At 50.6% G+C, this 20,000-nt stretch overlaps 1 pseudogene across 1 annotated transcript in view; it reads left to right on the top strand.

Moving 5' to 3' along the window:
• LOC307130044 (protein NLRC3-like) overlaps positions 1 to 20,000 on the top strand; it is an 86,876-nt pseudogene that overhangs the window by 20,744 nt on the left and 46,132 nt on the right. Inside the window, exon 5 of the transcript in view lies at positions 19,372 to 19,545. The product of the transcript in view is annotated as a protein NLRC3-like (transcript). The remainder of the gene's footprint in view (positions 1 to 19,371; positions 19,546 to 20,000) is intronic.

Below are 20,000 nucleotides of genomic sequence, written 5' to 3'. Positions count from 1 at the left end.
CAATTTGAAAACCCCTGCTCCAGACGATTCTCTCATCGAAGGTTGGTTGACTTTGGGCCTTGTAAGATGTAATTAACGTGCTCTTTCTATTCTTTATAGAACAGTCTATATAAGCTGAAGTAAAAACTATAAAACAATACTTTGTCTTTATAAAATGAAAATTTATTTATACAAAAGATAAAAGTACTGGTTATACAATGACAAAAATTAATTAGTGAAAATAACAAAAGGTTACAGATAAAACTTCAGCTTAGCCAATCTCAAACAGACAATTCTGTATGAGTGGTTCAGTATACAGGTAGTTACCTTGTATGCAGTTCAAAAGCAATAGATGTAAAAAATAAATTGTTCTCGTCTGAGCAATTCAAGTTAAAATAATACAGCAGAGCAGTCAGAGCAAAAAAATCATAGAGAATGGTATTCACCTATGATGGTACATCAATCAAACAAGAAATCAAAAAGTAATGCACTCTGAGTAACAATCATTCAGTAGTATTTATACAGCATCGTCTTGTGTTGAAATCTTCTTGGGTTTTTCCCGAGAGGAACTAAAGTTTGTCAAATAAGGAACCCAAGTCTTTTCCAGACACCGTATGACCATCACCCCTCGGCTGGCGATGTCGGCTTCAGCAGTTTTTTCCATGTCTTCCTTCTAGTTTAGGAACTTGTCTCTTATGTGTGTGTGAGTATGTATCCGGAAGTGTGTTTGTAAGTTCACCAAGATTCATAAAAGAACTCTCCCGAACAGTGTGTGTGTGTGTGTGTGTGTGTGTGTGGCTCTACTGTGCTGTAATATGGTGTGTGTGTGTGTGTGTGTGTGTGTGTGTGGCTCTACTGTGCTGTAATGTGGTGTGGTGTGTGTGTGTGTGTGTGTGTAGCTCTACTGTGCTGTAATGTGGTGTGTGTGTGTTTAGCTCTACTGTGCTGTAATATGGTGTGTGTGTGTGTGTGTGTGTGTGTGTGTGTGTGTGTAGCTCACTGTGCTGTAATATTGTGTGTGTGTGTGTGTGGCTCTACTGTGCTGTAATATGGTGTGTGTGTGTGTGTGTGTGTGTGTAGCTCACTGTGCTGTAATATTGTGTGTGTGTGTGTGTGGCTCTACTGTGCTGTAATATGGTGTGTGTGTGTGTGTGTGTGTGTGTGTGTGTGTGTGTGTGTGTAGCTCTACTGTGCTGTAATATGGTGTGGTGTGTGTGTGTGTGTGTGTGTGTGTGTGTGTGTGTGTAGCTCTACTGTGCTGTAATATGGTGTGGTGTGTGTGTGTGCAGCTCTACTGCGCTGTAATGTGTGTGTGTGTGTGTGTGTGTGTGTGTGTGTGTGTGTGTGTGTGTGTGTGTTTGTGTATGTGTGTGTCAAGTCAAGTCAAGTCAACTTTATTTATATAGCGCTTTTAACAATGTAGATTGTTTCAAAGCAGCTTTACAGTGTTAAACAGTAAAATAATGCTGCATAATTTTATTAAGCTGTATAGTCATTTGATGTCATCAGTTTAAATTTCCATACGGTGACAGTGTGGGCGTTTAGATCAATAATTAGATCAGTAATTTAGTTTATATGGTTAATTTAGTTTATTAATTAGATTTATTTCGATGTTTAGTTGAAAAATTTTAGTGTCCCCAACTGAGCACGCCAAGCCAGAGGCAACAGTGGCAAGGAAACCAAAACCCCATCAGGTGACCTAATGGAGAAAAATAAACCTTGGGAGAAACCAGGCTCAGTCGGGGTGCCAGTTCTCCTCTGGCCAATTAACAAACAGCGTATTATTATTATTATTCTGGCAGCTTTACAGGTCAGAGGTCATTATAGATCGGAATATTCGAAGGACGGAGGCAACACGCTGGAGACGGGGTTATTGTGGATGACATATCGATTTAAGTATTATTTAATTGTAATATTCGAGCAATCGGACTCATCACACTGGAGACGGGTTTATTGAGATGCCGTGTCGATGAGGCAGTTGCAGGGGGAGGCTAATTGACACGGTCTCTGCAGACACTTCAGGGTCATGTGTTGGTCTTCTCTGGGCGCAGGTCCAGCATCTGATCTGGATACGGCCCGGATCCGGCTGACTGCAGTAAACCTCGGGATAAAACAGAGAGACTATCATTAGCGTAGATGCCATTCTTCTGATGATGTAACGAGTACATCAGGTGTTATGGGAAGTGTTCCCGGTTCCGGCTGACCTAGTTAATGCAGCCTAACAATAATTTCAAAGAAAAAGTGTTTTATGTGTATGCCACAGTAAAGAGATGTGTTTTTAGTCTAGATTTAAACTGACAAAGTGTGTCTGCTTCCCAAACAATGTTAGGAAGACTGTGTTAGACAGTATTCTAGGTTACTACTTGTGGAGCTTTTTTATCCAATAATTAAAAATTCAGTTTTTTCTGAATTGAGTTGCAGGAAATTACCGGTCATCCAATGTTTTATATCAGCTATGCATTCCGTTAATCTTGTGAATTGGTAAGTTTCCTCAGGGCGTGAAGAAATATAGAGCTGAGTATCGTCAGCATAACAATGAAAACGATTACTTAACGTAACCTCGGTTCTCTCTAGAAGAGGGAACGAGTATTGCGTAAGTTCCTTACGCATCGGGAAAGTATTCTTTCTTCGAGATTTCTGAAAAACCCCAAATTATCCTTAATTTTGTAACATTGTCAACGCAGTGCGGCAGCCTGGCAGACCATAGCAGGCTATTCCAGTGTGCTATTGGCTGCTCTGCTGGCAACTGCAGCAGCCTATCGGTGAGCCCGCGTGACGTGGCGACCAATGAGGGCGCTTCGCGCCCACCTGGCCTCATTTGCCTACAGGTGGGGCGTGGCCACGTGTATATAAGCGGGGCTCACGGGCTGCATATTCGGTTTTCGTAGTTCTGAAGCGTAAAAGCCCGCGGGGCGCACGGCAAGGAACGCAATACTCGTTCCCTCTTCTAGAGAGAACCGAGGTTACGTTAAGTAACCGAGTATTGTTCTCTTACGAGAGGTAAGTTCCTTACGCATCGGGAACATATTGTCAACGCCGTGCGCGCCTCGCGTACAGCATATGTATCCCAGGGAACCGGGGACCATAACACTGCTTCGGGCAGGGTGGCCGGTAAAGAAAACGGGCCACCACATAAACAGACACTTCATTCGAACTGACGGGTGGTTACGACGGGTGGCTACAACACCCTGTCCCATGAATGAGGGAACGGCACCTGCCGGTCTCCATCAAATTCACCACACCTTGTCTCATGAATGAGGGAACGGCAACACCGGTCGCCTTCAAATTCACAATGCCTTGTTTTATGAGTGAGGAAGCGGCACCGCCGGTCACCTTCGAACTCACAACAGCTTGTCTCGTAAATGAGGGAACGGCACCGCCGGTCTCCTTCAAACTTACGTAAGCATAGTACCGAACTTGCTACCAGTACGTGAGCTATGTCTGCACAGAAACACTGGGCAGAGCCAACAGCCCTACTGAACTGATAACACTTTAGCCTGTAAGGCAGGAACTTCCAGATTATAGAATCTCACGAATGTAGACGGAGAGGCCCAGCCTGCCGCCATACAAATGTCGTGGATGGAAATCCCTCTGGCCCAAGCCCACGAAGAGGCCATGCCTCTAGTGGAGTGTGCTCTGACACCTGGCGAGCACTGCAGGTGCTTGGAAGCGTAAGCTGCTGCAATCGCGTCCACTATCCACCTGGACAGGGTCTGTTTCGAGGAGGCGAGACCTTAAGTGTGCCCTCCAAACGAAACCAATAGCTGCTCAGAACGCCTGAAGGCGGAGGAGCGTGTGACATAAACCCTCAATGCCCTGACAGGGCAGAGGACGTTGCCACCGTCCCCCTCGTCGGATGCTGGCAGAGCCGAGAGGGAGATAATCTGCGCCCTGAAGGGAGTGCCGATCGCTTTGGGGACATAACCATGCCTCGGCCTAAGAATGACCTTGGAGTCATTCGGACCGAACTCCATACACGTCGGGCTCACTGAGAGCGCGTGTAAGTCCCCCACGTGTTTTACGTTTTCAGCGAAAGAAACCTCGGTTCCATGGCTTCGAGCGGTTCGAAGGGATGAGCCTTCAGGGCCTCTAGGACCAAGGCCAGATCCCATATAGGAACCGATGGGGGCCGCGGGGGATTCATCCGTCTGGCTCCTCTAAGGAAACGGATGATGAGCTCATTCCTTCCTAGCGTGCTACCTAGCGTCGTCTGAGCGAACGCTGCTATAGCCGCCACATATACCTTGAGCGTGGAAGGGGACCTGCCCAGTTCCAAAAGCTCTTGGAGGAAGGAGAGCACCCGCTGGACCCCACATTGCTGTGGATCCAATCCCTTGGAAGTACACCACTCAGTGAACACCGACCACTTGGAACTATATAACCGCCTCGTCGAGGGGGCTCTAGAGTGCAAAATCATGTTCATAACCCCTTCGGGCAGGTCAACGGGTATCCGTTGGTCACCCATACATGCAGAGACCATGGCTCTGGATGGGGATGCCAAACTGACCCTCCGGCTTGAGAGAGGAGGTCTGCTCTCAGCGGGACTGGCCAGGGGGGTGAGTGCGACAGCTTCACCAGCTCTGGGTACCAAACCTGGTTATCCCAGCGCGGCGCTATAAGGAGCACCGGGCGGCGCGTCTCCCTGATTTTCGCTATGACCTGGGTCAATAGGGAAACCCGCGGTAAAGCAAACAGCGGGAGGCTGGGCCAAGGTTGGGACAGCGCATCCTCGCCTTTGGACAGAAACTTCGGGCAGCGGGCGTTCTCCTTTGTTGCAAAGAGGTCGAGCTCCGCTCTGCCGAATAGGCGCCATACCAGCTGGACTGTCTGGGGGTGCAGGGACCATTCGCCTGGGAGAATGAGGCCCCTGGACAGCTTGTCCGGGCCCACATTGAGGTGGCCCGGGACGTGCGTAGCTCTTAGCGAGCGCAGCGAGCTGTGTGCCCACACGAGCAGGCGTTCTGTCAGATTGCCCAGACACCTGGACCTGACACCGCCCTGCCGGTTCACGTAGGACACCACCGTGGTATTGTCCGACCGGACCAACGCGTGGTGTCCCCGTATAAGAGGGAGAAACTGCTTGAGCGCGTTCTCTACCGCTATCATCTCCAAACAATTTATGTGTAGGAGCTTTTCCCGGCTCGACCAGAGGCCCGAGGCATATCTGCCCTTGAAAACGGCGCCCCAACCCGAGGTGGAGGCGTCCGTCGAGATGGCTCCCATTGTCACTCCTCGCTGGTACCAGTCGGCTACTAACCAGGGCTCTAGGGCTGAAACGCAGCCCTGAGTCACTCTGACACGGAAGCCTCCGGACGCCCAGGCTCTGTGAGGTACTCGGGCGTTTAACCAGCGTTGCAGCGGGCGCATGCGCATTAGGCCCAGCTGGAGCACAGCTGCAGCTGAGGCCATACGTCCCAGCATCCTCTGAAAAAGCTTGAGAGGTGCGATTTTGCCCGGCCGGAAGTACGCAGCCATGCGCTGAACTTGGCGCGCGCGTTTGGGTGACAGGCGGGCTGACATTGCCACAGTGTCCAGATTCAAACCCAGAAATGAGGTTGATTGCGTGGGCACTAATGAGCTCTTGGTCCAATTGACCGTGAGCCCCAGGCTGTCCAGATGGCTGAGCAGCACTGCCCTGTGGGCGAGGAGCTCGGCCTCTGACTGTGCCAGGATGAGCCAATCGTCCAGATAATTCAACACTCGCATCCCTTGACTCCTCAGGGGAGCGAGGGCCGCATCCATGCACTTCGTAAATGTACGGGGTGCTAGCGACAGGCCGAACGGAAGGATGGTGCATTGATAAGCCTGGCCGTCGAAGGCAAATCGTAAGAATGGCCTGTGACGCGGCGTTATCTTGATTTGAAAGTATGCGTCTTTCAAATCTAGGGAAATTAGCCAGTCTCTCGGGCGAATATGCGCGAGGATCTGCTTGGTCGTGAGCATCTTGACAAATCTTCTCATAAGAGCTTTGTTCAGACGCCTCAGATCCAGAATCGGTCTGAGCGACCCATCCCTTTTTGGCACGAGAAAATACCGGCTGTAAAAGCCTGACTCGCTCATGGAACGGGGAACCGGTTCTATAGCCCCTTTGCAAAGCAGTGTAGCTATCTCCGCTCGAAGTAGATGTGCTACTTCCTCGCTCACTCTCGTCTCCGTACGCGCAAAGAAGCGCGGAGGACGGCGAGCGAACTGCAGAGTATAGCCGTGCTTTACTGTTCTCAGCACCCATTCTGATACACTTGGAATGGCTTCCCACGCTCTCGCGTGTGCCACACGGGATAGAACGGCCTCCGGGCTCGAAACACCGCGTTCCGCGGGTTCGATGGCCCGTATGTGAGGGGCGGGCGCAGAGCGCGCGCTCTCTGTGCTGTGGGCCAGCTGATCGCTCGCGATGGCTGGCCGCCTTACACACTGTGTCTCTGCCGCTTCGAGCGGGGAGTACCCTGTGTGTGGCCCTACACTCATCGTCTCGGCCACCCTGGGCGGAGAATGAATGGTGTGTGACGCGGCGCGTGGCACCGGGGGCAGAATGTTCGCTAAAATGTGTGAGTGCGTTTGAGCGGGTACAACTCTTACGCGTGGAACATGGCCGGTTAGTAATGGCTGTGTGACAGCGCGTGTGGTGGTTAGGCGTGGGCGCAAACAAGTGGACACGTGACCTAACTCTAGCACTCGAGCGGCCGTTGGCCGCTTTATGTGAGTGAGAGACACGGGACTTGTGGTGCTTGGGTGCAGGGGTGAACACAGAAAAGGGGGCACGTTTACTGCATTTAACACGCATACGGTGTGAGCCGTGCAACCAGACAAAATGCATCTTTTGTGATTTCTCTGGTTCGCCGTAAAAACGGCGGTTGTGGGCAGGCGAGAGGGCGGTTTTACCGGCTCGTTGGCTGCGTGAGAACCATCTGCAGCAGCCACAGTGGTGGGGGCTGACAGGAAGAAGAGTTTTGACGGTGGTCCGGCCGCGGCGGGACCTAACCGTCGTTTCCCCCCTCTGGCTAGGAGGACTTTTGAGGCTCGGGCTTCAGCGTGATCCTAGGCCGGGGCCCCCGAGGGGGAGGCGGCTTGCCTCTGCTCGAGGAGCGCGATCTGGCGCGGCCGCTCGGCCTTCGCTGAGATGAAGGAGGCCGCGTTGGGCGCTGCGCGGAGCTCGGTGCTGGCTGGTCACGAGGACGGCGAGCAGCGGAGCTGTTGCTAGCGCCGGGGCGTCGAGGCAGGAAGAGGTTCATAGCTTGCGTCGTCTTCTGCACCTCGGAAAAACGATCGACGATCCCCTGGACCGCTGGGCCGAAGAGTCCGGATGGGGAGAGCGGGGCGTTGAGAGAGGCCGCGCGCTCCGTTTCTCGCATATCCGCGAGCGTGAGCCAGAGGTGCCGCTCAGCTACCGTGAGGGAGGCCATAGAGCGTCTGAGGGCCTGTGCTGCGGCCTTGGTAGCGCGAAGGGAGAGATCCGTCGCGCTTCTCAAATCCGTGACCAACCCTGTGTCTTTGCTTTTCTCGTCCAAGTCGCGGAGGAGATTAGCTTGGAGGATTTGCAGCACGTCCATAGAATGCAGAGCAGACGCAGCTTGACCGGAGGCAGCGAAAGCGCGGCCGATCAGCGATGACGTCATTCTGCAGGCCTTAGACGGGAGGGCAGCCTTTGAGCGCCAACCAGATGGCGGGCAAAGGTGCGCTGCGACCGCCTCTTCCACCGGAGGGATAGCCTTGTAGCCTTTCTCAGCCGCGCCGTCAACTTGTGAGAGCGTCGATGAAGCATGAGACGAGATCGTCTGGCAGATAGGGTGCAGTCCTGGAGGTGGGCGCACGGCGGCGACTGTTTAGGAAGCATCCGTCAAGTCGATTCGGCGCTGCCACCTTGGGCGGAGACCATTCGAGGCCTAGCTGCTCGACAGCCTGGGTGAGAAGGCGCAACAGTTCTGCGTCCTCACCCGTTCGAGAGCGTCCGGATGTCCGGACTGAAGAGGGCGCGGAAGACCAGTCCTCGCTGTCTGAAGCCATGATAAAACAGCTGTCGGCGCGTTCCGCGGCCGCATCCGCCTCATCCCCGGAGGCGGCAACAGAAATGGCGGCCTGGGGTGGGGGCGGGGAGGGCGAGAGAGAAGCCGGCGGGAAAGGTTCCGGCGAGCTTCTCTCCGCGAACTCCGGAGTCCGCTGCGAGCGGCGCTTCTTCTTGTGCGGCTTAGCAGGGACTGGAGGGATGTTATCCTCAAACTGATCGAGTCGAGCCCGCAGGGTCAACATTGTCTGTTCTTCGCACTCCGGGCATCCGCCGGCGAGGAGTGCGGCAGCGGCGTGATCACGGCCCAGGCAGAGAGCGCAGATCACGTGGCGGTCTCCGGAACTGAGCGGCGCGCGACACGAGCCACAGTTGGAACGAGACATTTTGTATCAAATGCTCGGCTCTTTTTGTGAAAAGTGTGACGCAGCGGCGACAACACTTGAGCAATAAAGGATATGAGCTGCCGGATAGCAGAGCAGGCACGGATGGCTGAAGGTGGCGAAATACTGCTGGCTTCTTCAGGCGCTGTCCTCTGCTTGCTCGTCTGCACGATCACGGCGGCGGGTTCCAGATCCAGCGATGCGAAGGGCTTCGCTGAAGAAAAGAAAATCGAATATGCAGCCCGTGAGCCCCGCTTATATACACGTGGCCACGCCCCACCTGTAGGCAAATGAGGCCAGGTGGGCGCGAAGCGCCCTCATTGGTCGCCACGTCACGCGGGCTCACCGATAGGCTGCTGCAGTTGCCAGCAGAGCAGCCAATAGCACGCTGGAATAGCCTGCTATGGTCTGCCAGGCTGCCGCACTGCGTTGACAATGTTACAAAATTAAGGATAATTTTGGGTTTTTCAGAAATCTCGAAGAAAGAATACTTTCCCGATGCGTAAGGAACTTACGCAATACGAGAGAACCTCTCGTAAGAGAACTAACGCTATGCTTCCTAATAATATCTCCCAGTGGTAGCATGTACAGGGTGAAGAGCAGCGGTCCTAGCACTGAACCTTGCGGTACTCCATACTGAACTTGTGTTCGGTGTGACATATCTTCATTTACTGCTACATACTGATAATGGTCGCACAGGTATGATTTAAACCATGACAAGGCAATTCCACTAATACCTACATAATTTTCGAGTCTATTCAAAAGAATGTTGTGGTCGATAGTATCGAATGCAGCGCTAAGGTCGAGTAACACTAATAGAGAGATACAGCCACGATCGGATGATAAGAGTAAATCATTTGTAACTCTGATGAGAGCAGTCTCAGTGCTATGATACGGTCTAAATCCTGACTGGAAATCCTCACAGATACCATTTCTTTCTAAAAAGGAACATAATTGTGAAGACACTGCCTTTTCAAGTATTTTTGACAGAAAGGGTTAGATTTGAGATTGGTCTATAATTGACTAATTCTGTAGGATCAAGTTGCGTTTTTTTAATAAGTGGTTTAATAATAGCCAACTTAAAAGTTTTTGGTACATATCCTAATGACAAAGATGAACTAATGATATTAAGAAGAGGATCTATGACCTCTGGTAGCATCTCTTTTAATAGCCTAGTCGGTACAGGGTCAAGCATACATGTTGTTGATTTTGATGATTTAACGAGTTTAGCCAATTCTTCTTCTCCTATAGCAGTGAATGATTGTAATTTTTCCTCAGTGACACTACAATGCTCTGTCTGATGTGATACTGTAGTAGACGGCTGCATGGTTAAAATTTTCTTCCTAATATTATCAATCTTACATGTGAAGAAGTTCATAAAGTCATTACAGCTGTGCTGTTTACAATCATCAGAAGTTTAAGCTTTATTTTTGGTTAATTTAGCCACTGTATCGAATAAATACCTTGGGTTGTGTTTGTTTTCTTCCAAGAGAGTTGAGAAATAAGCAGATCTAGCAGTTCTTACGGCCTTTCTGTATGTGATCATGTGCTCTTTCCACGAATTACGAAAGACCTCTAGTTTTGTTTTCTTCCAGCTGCGCTCCATTTTTCTGGCTGCTGTTTTAGCAGCCATTTTTCTGGCTGCTGTTTTTCTGGCTGCTGAGTGTGCTCTTTGTACCACGGCGTTGGACTATTTTCTTTAATCTTCTTTAAGCGCAGAGGAGCAACTGTGTCTAAAGTACTGGAAAAGAGAGAGTCAATAGTTTCTGTTGCAACATCGAGTTCTTCTAAGCTATCTGGGATGCTGAGGAGATGATACTGATGAGGAAGATTATTCAAAAAGCAATCTTTAGTAGTGGCAGTGATTGTCCTGCCATTTTTGAAGCAAGGGGGCGGCTTTGCAACCTTAGCTAAATTAAGTATACAAGATACTAAGTAATGATCTGAGATGTCATCGGTATCAACATTTATTCCATGTGACAATATTAGTTCTAAAGGATGATTATGGCGATGAGTGGGTCCTGACACATGTTGCCTGACTCCAATAGAGTTTAGTGTATCTTTAAATGCTAATCCCAATACGTCTTTTTCGTTGTCCACATGGATATTAAAATCACCAACAATTAGTACTTTATCTACGGCCAGTACTAATTCTGTTAGAAAGTCAGCAAATTCTTTGATGAAGTCTGTATTATGCCCTGGTGGCCTGTATACAGTAGCTAATACCAATGTTGAACGGGTTTTGTCATGTACACTACATAGCGTTACATAAAGCACCAAAACTTCAAAGGAATTGTATTTGAAACTAGACTTTTGAGTAATACTGAAGATATTATTATAAATTACAGCAACCCCTCCCCCTTTACCTTTCAGACGCGGCTCATGTTTATAACAATAATCTTGGGGGGTGGACTCATTTAAGGTAATGTAGTCGTCAGCAGAGGTCTTCACGGAGCCCCCGAGACCCGTGGACCCGGGACCCGACCCGGGACCCGTACGGGTTCGGGTCTATATTTTAAATGATCAGCCGGGTCCGGGTCGGGTCCCAATCTATTACTACGGGTCCCGGGTCTGTTTAACATTGTGTGTAATACCGGAGTCGATCCGGAACCGGAGAACACCTGCCCGTGATCAGAGTCATTCAGTACTGCTTGTGTGTTTTTTGTAACTTGCAACTGTAAAATTAGGATAAGAAAAGTGTGAGCCGGGAAATAAGGTTTAAAAGAAAGAAAGAAGAAAAACACGAGCGATCTCTCTCTTGCTCGCTCGCCTCAAGCGCTCTCTCTCTCTCTCTCTCTCTCTCTCTCGCGCTCTCTCTGCAAGCGCACGGTAATAATAATGGTTACCTTCATGAGTGATGTGCGAAAAAAGCTAAAAAAAACTACGAATATAAAGAAGTTTAACCCACGGCCACCTCTTCTGTCCGGGCATCCTTCATGCATATTGTGTACAAACATGAGAAAAAGCAAGTGCTGTCTACATGACGCACTGTTGAAGTTTGATTTGAACTTATATTTAAATAATATATTTAAAATCAGCAACAAAATCCCAGGTGAACTGTCACAAATGTTTTCTATGATGCTCAAATTGCGTAAAAAAGCTCATATTTCAGGTTGCTCCAGCCACCGCGCATGTGCGGTCTCAAGCTCGTGTCATGTTTCTATGGCAACCCGAGCTTCCGCTGTGATTGACTTTAATAATAATATGAATGAACCGTCTTATTTAATCTTAAAGTTTTGGTGGTCAGACTCGGCTCACAAAGATTATAGCAAATAAATAATGCGGACGTCAGCGGCCAACCGAACGAGCAATCGTTATTATAGTTCAAAAAGGCAAACAGTCAAAGTTATGCGAGTTAACTTGGCGAAATGCAAATCTGCAAAGACGCATTTGTCATCCGTCACCGTGACATAAAGTGGACTTTTACAGCTGAAATGATGAGTGAATTAAGCATGCTTGGAATAACAAGAGAGGAATAACATGGATTCAACTTTTTGGCAAGGATGTAATGCATCACAAGTAACGTTACAAGGAAGGGAGACGACGGCTAGGTAAGACAAAAAGTTATATTTTTTCATAACTTGTTTATTGACTTGTTAATATCAGTTATTATGGAATATGTGACAGTCGGGTCCAATCGGGTCTGTGTCTTCCGGCTGGGTTCGGTTCCAGCTTTTAAATAATAGACGGGTCCAGGTCGGTTCCGGGTACTACATTTTTGGCATTTCTCGGATCTGCACGGGTCGGGTCCAGCTTTTGAAATAATAGACGGGTCCGGGTCGGTTCCGTTAAGCAAATCACGGGTCTCTTCGGGTTCGGGTATGAATTTTTGGACCCGTGAAGACCTCTAGTCGTCAGGTTTTAGCCAGGTTTCTGTCAGAGCACATTTAGATTATTATCTTTAATAATATCATTAACAATAAGCGTTTTTGGGGAAAGGGATCTAATATTCAGCAACCCAAGCTTTATCAATTGTTCATCTGTATTATATCTTTTGTTTATTTGTTGGACATCAATTACATTTTTACTGTTGAATGGTTTTGATGTTTTTTTGTATTTACTAATTCGGGGAACAGACACAGTCTCTATATGATAATATCTCGGTGAAAGAGTCTCTATGTGCTGGGATTTATCTGACTCCAGTGACGTGAGACAGCTAGCAGACGGTCGGTTTAGCCAGTTTGTCTGCTTCCTGACCTGGGCCCTAGTGAGTCAAGGTTTAGCTCTAAGACTATGTGCCGTGTGTGTGTGTGTGTGTGTGTGTGTGTGTGTGTGTGTGTGTGTGTGTGTGTGTGTGTGTGTGTGTGTGTGTGTGTGTGTGTGTGTGTGTGTGTGTGTGTGTGGCTCTACTGTGCTGTAATATGGTGTGGTTTAGCTGTGCTGGGGTTAAATGACGCTCTCTGCTCACATGCTCTGATCATCAATAATAATTGTAAGAGTAATATTTCTGTAAAGGCCAGGGACAGACAAACGGATTCCCAGATGAACGTTATAAGTAGCAACAACTAATCGATAAAATCCATAATGAAAATCATTGACAGGGATTCTCATGATCGAATAGTCGGGTCTGCCCTCTGTGAAGGGAAAACGGAAAACGAACAGGGAACGAGACGCTGCATCAGCTTGATGCTACGGGGAACGCCTCCGGCGTGACAGGTGCCTGAAATCACAATTCAAACGCGTCAATCCTATTGACCGGCGACAGCCTCTGACGTCATCAAGGTGCAACCAGGAAGTATAAAAGGGTACCTTGCCAACATGACAGCATCCGATCGTCTGAAGGGTTTGTTTGGGCAGGCAGGCCCTGCGGCATGGCAAAGTGACGCAGCGTCTCGTTCCCTGTTCTCAGGGAACAATGGTTACATTCGTAACCTGAGACGTTCCCTTTCGAAAGGGAACTCGCGCTGCGTCAGCTTGACGCTACGGGGAACGATATACCCACGCCGCCATGCCAACGGGAGTGCATGCCTACTGGCAGTAACAACTGTCAGGACAAGCAAATTCTGCTGAAATGCCTGAACCACTCCCCTTCTGGTCACATTAGGCTGTCAGTGACAGCGCTCCCTACGGTCAAAGCCCAAGCTATATCCTGAGAAGGAAACCTTCGCACACATGAGGTCCTTCCCCGGCCTTGCTCGAAGGCCTGGAACCAACCCATTCGACTTAGAAGGGGTTCCTTTAAGGGAACGTGGCAAGGGAACTACGAGGGAACCCGAGCCAGTCACTATTCGGGAGGTTCTCACCGAATGCCACCAGGGAGACCTGACCAGGTGACCCAGTCTGCTATGGGACACGTAATACGGTCAACCCTATCTGTACAGTACAGAGCCTCTAGTACTCGCCTCCGAAGAGACACCCCACTAGGGTGCTGCAAGAAAGGCAGTGTCACCGACTAGCTGGACCTCAGAGACGGGTTATCCCGGAGAGCAGCGCTCAGCGAAGTGCTTTCAAACCCTTGCTAGCGAGGGGAGTCAAGCCGCTCGATCCTCGGATCTACCAAGCACTTACTTTAAAACGTGCTTAGGAGGCCAAAGGCCTTACAGGCTGAACGTATCGGGGGGGCCCCTCGGGACCTACCACCAATGGATCAGCGCCAGGCAGCCGTAAGCTCATAACAGACCCTCGGTTGAGAGGAGCTCATAAGCCTGCCCGGTAGGTAACCATGTCGTAGGCAGGCTATGAAGGTCCCCTCCTGTGGGGACCGCATAGCAGCAGCGACGTCTCGTCATGCTAGGGTAAGGACACCGCCTTCAGGTCTCGCAAACGGCCAGAGACCGGCGCCTGATAGCGGGTGACCACTAGCTGTCAGTGTAAAGCCAGTTGTGCGTTCCCGCCTGGGACAGCAGTGGAGCTCGCTCTCAGGAAGGCCAAACGGGCCTAACACCTGATCGCAGTCATGCTAGCCCTCAAGCTAGCTAGGGAGACCAAGGACACTTCCCCAGGGAGGCCGAGAAGGGCCTCCACCTGGCATCCTGTGCCAACTGCTCGCGTGTCAAACAGTGGAGCTCGCTCTCAGGAAGGCCAAACGGGCCTAACACCTGATCGCAGTCATGCTAGCCCTCGAGCTTAGCTAGGGAGACCGGGGACTCGTCCCAAGGGAGGCCGAGAGGGGCCTCCATCTGGCAACCTATGCCGACTGCTCGCGTGTCCAACAGCGGAGCTCGCTCTCAGGAAGGCCAAACGGGCCTGACACCTGATCGCAGTCATGCTAGCCCTCGAGCTAGCTGGGAAGACCAGGGACTCGTCCCCCAGGGAGGCCGAGAGGGGCCTCCAACTGGCAACCTGCGCCGACTGCTCGCGTGTCCGACAGCGGAGCTCGTCCTCAGGAAGGCCAAACAGGCCTGATACCTGATCGCAGTCATGCTAGCCCTCGAGGTAGCTGGGAAGACCAGGGATTCGCTCCATCAGGGAGGCCTAGCGGGCCTACCAACTGCAAAAGGTTGGGCATTCCTCCATCACAGCCCTCTGCTCTGTGACTGGACTCATCCAGAAGCCATGAGAGAGGCCCGTGCCCTCAGAGGAGGCCTTGTGGGGCCTACCACTCCACAGCGAATCCCACAGGGAAGCCCCGTGCAGCTTGCCTGATAGCAGTCCATGCTACGATCCGTTACCGAAACTGGGGCCCGGGGAACGATTCCAGGGAGGCGCAATGCCTCCACCTGATTGCAGAACATGCCGCCCATAGCGCAGAATGTGCTACTCATAGCACTTCATGCTCACCGCCTCAGCGGCTGGGACCCGGGAGTCCGCCTCTCCGGGAGGTCACCCAGGGAGGCCGGATGAGGCCTACTAGCACTCATGCTAGCCATCCAGTGACCGGAGCCCAGGAACGGCTCCACAGAGGAGGCCAGGTGAGCCTGCTCATTCCCCACAGCAGGCCCTAGGAAGGCCTGGTAGTGCCTACCACCTACGAGCAGCTCGTACCAGTCGTTGAGTGGCTAATGCCAGTGGCTCCCCCTCGGGGGAGAACCGGCAGCGTCTGCTGACCACAGCAGGCTCTCAGGGAGGCCACACAGGGACCGACCCCTGAGCGAAGGTAACCAAACTGAGAGCCTACCCCTCAGGGAGGCCTGACAGGACCCCGCCGTGACTTTAAGAAGGCTGGCTGCTACGCCTGGGCTGGCGGCGGCTGTCTGCTGCTGACGAAAGCCTGGAAAACCATTTAGCACCTGGGGACTCATCCCGAGGAGACTAGTTGACGAGGTCACTGCTGACGTCGACACCGGTGGAGAAGATCCTCCAAGGCCCACTCGTGGGCCATGGCGTCGAGACTTCCTGTCCTGAAGTCCTGCTGCCCAGACCGCCCAAGCTGGCTACTAACAACCAGCTGGCTCTTACGCCCGCACCTGGGGCTGGCTCCAACCCGGAGGCAGCTAGGGAACAAATTCTTTGCCTTGTCCTAGGGCCTCCATGACGGCGCAGTCTCTCGGGCAGTGCCTACAGACATGAACCTAATCACATTGCTAACAGCAGTGTACTCAGCAGCAGTGCTACGCAAAAAAACCCTCTAAAGCGAGGGGAGTACAACTTACGTCACCCGCTTCGGGCGGCTGTCTTACTCTCAATGCAGCGGCCAACCGTAAATGCGAGGGCGTCAGCCATTAGCAATGCTCGGGCCTCAGGGGAGCATACGACCAGAACCGCAAACAGAAGGTTTATCCGATGTTCAGCTCAACCCGAGCCTTAAAGAAGGTGAAGCAGAGACATAGAGCAAGGGTGAAATAACACATAATTATGCAACACACCGGCCGTACCGTCCTCCAGGAAGAGGCCGGGGGCCGCCAGTAGATGGCAGCTACCAAGCTCTGAAAGGCGGAACCAGCAGATAAAGTCTAATCGCAAACCGGCGAAAAGACGCTTAATTCCGCCCCACGACCACTGGCAAAGTCGCCGTCTCATGCAACACCTCGACTGCATTACTCGTAACCCCAGAACGCAGAGAAGGGGGCGGGCCTTGGCCGGACGACTCTGTAAAAAGAGGAGGCAAAAACAAGGATGCACACACAAAGCCATGTTCTTATATCAAAAGACAGGCCAGGGGCGAACGACCTTCCTTAAAGGGAACGCCCCCATCCTTGACGTAGCCTAGGCCAAGCGGTGCGACGTGAGTAGGCACTAGATCCACTCAGGGCTCGAGAGAGAAATATTATTACCTCTAATATACACAATGAGGCCCCGAAAACCCCTTCCCCAAAGCCCCGCAGAGCTGGGCGTGGATCTCACTACAGCTCATGCATGAACGCATACCCAGTCTTCAGCTACTTCACACTTTACGCTAGGAAAAACACAGCTCGCCCCTGACACTACAAGCCCTCAGGCGAGAGCGCAATACAGTTACCCATCTTAGTGCATCTTAGTGCCTCTCTGAACTTACCCACCACCGCCTCAACGGAGGTGCCAAAAAGTTCAGAGGGAGAGACCGGGGCATCGAGGAGAAAGGATCTCTCTTTCCCTGCGATGTCCGCCAGGTTCAGCCACAGATGTCTCTCCGTGGCCACCATCGCCGCCATCGAAAAGCTGTTTGCTTGGTGGCCCGGAGAGACAGATCTGTGGTGCGGCGCAGCTCGGCCACCGCATCAGGGGTTAGTCCCTCCCCCTGATCGAGGTCCCTCAGCAGGTCTGCCTGGTAGGCTTGTAACACTGCCATCGTGTGTAAAGCCGCCCCGGCATGGCCCGCCGACATGTATGCCCTGTCGTTCAGACGTGATGTTGTCCTAAGGGGTTCTGACGGCAGGGTGGGAGCCTTTAGTGTCGATGGCCGCCCAGAGGAGAGGTAGTTAGCAAACGTCTCGTCCACGGGCGGCACCGACACATATCCAGCCTCCGGTAATCCCTCGACGTCAGCGAAATTAGACCGCTGACGTCGATGGATATGGGATGAATAAGGTTTCCTCCATCCTTTCGAGATCTCATAGTGGAGATCCGGAAAGAATGGAAGACTCCCCGGAGCTGGTCGGTCATGGGCGGGGAGATAGCGGTCGTCCAACCTACTCGGACGAACGTCATCCCTCCTAGCGCGCTGCCAAGGTAGCTGCAGTCTAACTGCAGCGCGCTGCATGACCTCCAACAGCTCCCCATACATGGGACAGGATGGTTGAGAAGCCTCAGCCTCAGGCGCTTCACTCGCCTCCTCAACCATCCTTTGCTCGAACGGAAGAGCAGCAGACGAGGAGGAGGAGCTTGGATCCTGCTCCTCCCCCGAGGTCTGCCCCTCGCGATCTGGCTCGTTGTCCGCGAGCACTACACCCGTCTCCAGGCGACGAGCCAGATCCTGCTGGGAACCCCAGGAATGTAAACGCCGCTCAGCCTCAGCACGAGCAGAGCCGTTCCCAGCAGCTGAGCTCTCTCCCCTCGAGAAGAGAGCCAGACGAGAGCGGAGCATTCTCAAGGGAAAACGCTCACAGTTTGCACAGGAAGCTCCCTCGAGAACCTCCCGTGCGTGCTCTTCCCCCAGACAGTATACGCAGAGCGTGTGTGTGTCATCAGGCGTAAGGTACCTTGTACACGGCTCCACGCATCTCCGGAAGTGGTGCACCTTTTTCGCACACTTCATTATTTTTCTTTCCTGTGGTTTGACGCTTGGGCGATAACAGGCATGAAACAGACACTGAAGACGAAGAGATGCTGTCCTGTTGGCAAGGTGCCCTTTTATACTTCCTGGTTACACCTTGATGACGTCAGAGGCTGTCGCCAGTCAATAGGATTGACGCGTTTGAATTGTGATTTCAGGCACCTGTCACGCCGGAGGCGTTCCCCGTAGCGTCAAGCTGACGCAGCGCGAGTTCCCTTTCGAAAGGGAACTTCCAGCAGTCGCAGTACAGCACTCAATAACACATTTCTCTGGACAAAATGCATCTAAAATAGTGCAGTGGGAAAGGGACATGATCCAAGCGGGAAAGGGACATGATCCAAGCGCCCAAAACATGAGAAATCTTGATGTTAAGCTTCAAGCTAATGCATTAGCGTTTAACATACCCTGTCATGCGCTTTGACAGATGTGTGTGCGTCCTCAGCTCAAAACGTTCATTTACAGGTTATATCCTCATCTGTGAATGTCACTAATTCACTCGAGTATTTCCATTTAGCATGAAAGCGTCCTGAGATTGTCTGCATATTGAAAATAAATGTCCATAGATGATTACCATTCATTAATTGTAATATCACATCTGTTTAAATTAAGTGTAAGAAATAATATTTTTCTGTGTTCAAGTGTTCAGTCTCTCTTTCTTGAGTTGAGGTGATCGAGTGATTGATCTGTAAATGATTGAACACATGAGCTGCTCCTCAGTAAAGTGATACGATCAATATTTAACACTCTTTACTTTAAACACACTCAATCTCAGCACAGTCAGGACTTCAACACATGAAGAACAAGATGAATTCATCCTGAATTACCATCACATCCATTTCTGTGATCATCTTTACACATTATTTAATGTGATAAATAATTTGTTATATCAGTTTTTATACAAGCTTTCCCTCTCTCTCACACACACACACACACACACACACACACACACACACACACACACGTTTGTTTTTGTGAAATGTGAGGACATTCCATAGGCGTAATGGTTTTTATAGCGTACAAACCGTATTTTCTATCCCCTTACACTGCCCCTGTCCCTAAACCTAACCCTCACAGGAGACTGTGCAGTTCACTTTCTGTGAAAAAAACCTCATTCTGTGTGATTTATAAGCATTTTGAAAAGTGAGGACATGGGTAACGTCCTCATATTTCACCCTCTTTTTGTAATTCCTATGTCATACCCATGTCATTAGACACATTTGTGTCCTGATATTTCACGAAAACATGCCCACGCGCACACACACACACACACACACACACACACACACACACACACACACACACACACACACACACACACACACACACAAATAACACTGTAAATCTCACTAACATCAAACATGGTGATATGTGCTTTATAATAATGAAATCTCTGTTGATCTGATCTGAGAGAGTGAAGAGTGTCTCATTGTTCTCTACAGGTTGTATAGTTGTGGTGTCACAGATGAAGGTTGTGCTGCTCTGGCTTCAGCTCTGAGATCAAACCCCTCAAACCTGAGAGAACTGGATCTGTCTGGGAATAATCTAGGAGACTCAGGAGTGAAGCTGCTCTCTAATGTACTGGAGAATCCTTACTGTAAACTGGAGATACTGAGGTAAGATCATCTCTACCATAAAGAGTGAATAAGGATTAATATGTAGATTAATACATGAAAGCAGTTGAGCCCGTATGAAAGAAAGGAAATCTGTTGTAACGATCACCAGCTGGAGTGCCCTTGAGAGCCACCAGAGGGCACTCCACACATAAGACTATGATCACTCACAAACTACATTTCCCATAACTCACTGCCCGGACTCATCATCACTTATCACTGATCACATTCACCTGTACCTCATTCACTGATTGCATTCACCTGTGTCTCACCATCCTGTTAGTCTCTGTCTATTTATACCTTGGTCATTCATTCACTCACCGCAAAGTCTTGTTGAATGTTACACTGCAATTCTGAGCACTCTCCTGATTTTTTTGTTTCTTGTTTTTTGATACCTTGCCCTGTTCCCTGGATTACTCTCTTGCCTCTGGTCCCTGCCTGTTTTGTTTGTTTGTTTC

Source organism: Gobio gobio (genome assembly GCF_949357685.1).
Source record: "Gobio gobio genome assembly, chromosome: 8".
In the NCBI taxonomy this organism is placed as follows: Eukaryota; Metazoa; Chordata; class Actinopteri; order Cypriniformes; family Gobionidae; genus Gobio; species Gobio gobio.
The sequence above is the reverse complement of the archived record's forward strand: the minus strand, read 5'-3'. Positions and strand labels throughout refer to the sequence as shown.